The sequence below is a fragment of the Nanorana parkeri genome, unplaced genomic scaffold, assembly GCF_000935625.1.
Source record: "Nanorana parkeri isolate BGI_ZX_2015 unplaced genomic scaffold, ASM93562v1 scaffold1819, whole genome shotgun sequence".
Taxonomy (NCBI): Eukaryota; Metazoa; Chordata; class Amphibia; order Anura; family Dicroglossidae; genus Nanorana; species Nanorana parkeri.
In genome coordinates this window covers 46,370-49,989 of record NW_017308087.1, presented here as the reverse complement: position 1 = coordinate 49,989, position 3,620 = coordinate 46,370, and positions in this window count along the sequence as shown.

Below are 3,620 nucleotides of genomic sequence, written 5' to 3'. Positions count from 1 at the left end.
ATTCAAACTTTTTTTTTGGGGGGTTGTTTTTTTTTTTTGGGGGGGGGGGTTATTTATTCATTTACTTTTATATTTTTTTTGGAGGGGAGGGAGGGTTTTGTTTTAACTCTTAGCACACTGTCACATTCTATTTTGTATCAATTATTCATCACTTTCATTATATACTATATATTATATATGATTGTCCACATAGGTTGAACCTGACATGGCTTTGCACTAATTAAGCACACATCACTTATCTACACGATTATTAGCTATTCAGTGTGTTGTTTCCAGGTGGTGTGCCCAATTAATTTTTGGGGGTATGATTATGTTACTTATGCTAATTTTGGGTATAATTATGTTACCTATGCTAATTTTGAATATATTTATATGTAGCTACTTTCAGGTTTTTTCATGCTGTCAACAATCTGCCTGATGCTTGTCATGATCCATTTGTGGGGATATTGTCTCTCTTCCACCCAGGTGTGGATACCTCGGGCCATCCCCCTTTATTACACCCAATGGGGAAGGTCTGCACTCAAGCGCCGCCCTATTTGTACCATCTGGAGGTGGCGGTGCTTTTACCGATGGCCCTGGATCCTTTGCCGTCCCTTCGCTTCGGTGGGGGGAGGTGCCGGATTCTGCTGGTGTACAGGAGGGGACGACGCTATTAGCCTTGGCGCCTCCCCACCAGACAGACCAGCTGGGTAGGGAGAGGCCACGCTGATCTAGTGGAACACCTAATCTCGGACGCGCTCATAAGGGCGCATGTGTGGACTATTGGCCCGTCCTATCTGCCCACGTCAGACGCCGTCAGCGGGACGACGTGTGGGTTGCATAACGGGAACATGGTGGGGGGACAGCTGGACGCCCTGAGGAAAGGAATTCGCCCCGGACAGTCTGAGGAGGCTTATGAATAGAAGGTACACAATATAATGACAATAATGGTCTCTTCCAAGTTTATACATAGAGTTGAGTTTCTGAAGAATATCGAACACCTAATCTCCATGGGGGGTATAAACTATTCCCTTTAAACTTAGATATATGGACAGAATGTGAACAATTTAAATAGAAGTCTTAGACCAAGAAAATTGTAGTTATATACATAATAAGTGAATATTTACAAAATGTATTGATCGATTAATTCCCTGGGATTTTGTTACAACCTGTTCCCACTGCCTCCCCTGATGTTTCTGTCTCCTGGTTGGGTAGGGAGACCCCCTGCAGATGGATATCCACACACCGGCAAAAAAGTAATTGAAATGGAATTTATTGTATTTTGATTATGTATGGTTAGTTGATATCAATGATTTTTGTATATTGATTATCATGTAGACATTTGTAAATGTATTCTCATACCCATACAAACACTACAGGTAAACCTCTCCAGATTTTCCTGATGAAGCTTCGGCTATTTTTATTTGTTTTACTTTACTGTTGGGGGCTTCAGGGAAATATTAGGGGTCTAAATAGACCCCTGATATGTCCCTTTAAAATAGAAAAAGAGATTGAGGACACAGAGTCCTCAATCTCTTTTTCTGCAGCCCCTGTTATAAATGAACAGGAAGCCTCTATACTGAGTGTTCCTGTTCATTCATAACTTGTGGAGATAGTATGTTTATCACGTTCACAATTATGAATGAACAGGAAGTGATGTGGATCACTTCCCATTCATTCATAATTGGGGATATAGTAAACATACTCTGTCCTCAATCATTTACAAACACTCAGCGATCACTGACTGCTTGTACCCACTCTCCATCCAGACTCACAGGAAGCTGAGCGAGCGGTGCGGGGAGGAGAGCTCAATCTCGTCTGACAGCTGACTCCTCCCCTATCACTACCTAATATTTATGCACTAATTCAGATATTATTTATATCTAAATTATATATAAGTTTGGTTTATAGCTCAAAACAAATCTACTATCTAAATAAAATAGGACATTCTTTGTTCATTAGAGGCCTGGCCTTCCTGGCTAGATTTCAATTTGTTTGCAATACCTGCTTCTCTATTAAACAATAGAGGATCGAGACTTCCGGTTCCTGCGCCAGATGGACTAGCGGTGTTTCCCGCAGCTCCGTCCCCGCCACATCCCCACATTCTGATTCGGGACTTAATCGACCCCTACTGAGCCCCAGATACTCACCTACGAGCCCCGCTGGTGATGGACAAATATATAGCGCGATCGCAGCCGGTCCGCCGCGCGCTCAATACACCGCCGGACCCGGCGCTCGCACAGCCTGCATCGGCGGCCATGGAGGACTCTGCAGCTGATGACGTGGGGTCACAGGGTGAGTCGGAGGCAGCCTCTCCACATGCCCGCATAGACTATCAACACCTGGCAGCAGCTGTGGCATCACATCTGCGCGCTGAAATCGGGGCCATTATAGCAGACTCACTGAAGCAGCACCTGGGGCCTATTTCCGCAGCCTTGGAGTCACAAGCTACTAGAATGCAGGCTCTGGAGGCCCGAGTTAGTGGGGTGGAGGACCGGGCTGCTGAAGCTGAGAGAGCCCATACTGATGAAAAAAAATCGCTGCAATACCTGCTGGATAAGGTTGATGACCTGGAAAACAGGTCTCGCAGAAATAACCTCAGAATAATTGGGATCCCTGAATCAATACTGCCTGCTGATCTACAGCGCTTTTGTTCTTCCAGTATTCCACAAGCCATGGGTATCACGTCGGCCTGCGCGGTGGAACGGGCCCATCGCATAGGCCCCCCTAAAGATCAGGAAAGACCCAGGCCTGTCATTGTCAGATATCTGGACTATTCAGACAAACATCACATTCTGCAGACCTATAGGAGGCAACGCCAATTGGTAGCGGGCGGCCATAAATTGTTGCTTTTCGCGGATTATTCGGCTGAACTGTCTAAGGTACGTCGCTCTTTCCATGAGGTCTGCCAGTCCCTGGTGCACAGGAGAATCAAATTTGTATTGGCGTACCCGGCGGTGCTGCGACTGTCAGATCCCGATGGCAACCAACTTCGTTTCACATCAGCTGCCCAGGCCAAGGGGTATGTGGACAGACATCTCTCCGATTCTACTGCGCATTCCAGTTCACCCCTCAAGAGTCCACCACGGAAGAAACGGTCCTGAAAGCCGGGTCATTCCCCCATTGTTTTCTCACCTACCCTAAACGGGGTGCAAGGAGGGGTGCATTCACACAGCTGTGTGACACCACTGCGCTATACTTGACGGATGTTCCCAAGTCATTAGCTATATTTGTTATTTTCATTCTTCACTCAGTTATCGTCCATGTTACGAGTTTTGTTTTTCAACAGTGGCGGGGCATAGCAACCGGAAGTTCTCGTCCCCATCTACATTGTGGCTCCTCGAGGGGTTAACCTTTCCCCCATCGCAGGTGGCCAGACCTCAGTACACCACCATCCGGAAAAAAGGAAGTTCCTGACAGGTATCTGTTCTTATCTGAAGGTTAAAGTTGATTTTGTGCTTGTTGTTGTTTTTGTTTCTGCACTACTAGTCGCAAACAGCCGCACCTATCCAGCCATGTGGATGAAGACCTCTCTCAACACTCTCCTCAACTACCACGTAACTGATGGGTTACACCTCCCTCTCCCCGGTATCGTGGGTTCACTGAACCGGAGTCGCACCTGGAGCACTGGGACACAGGTA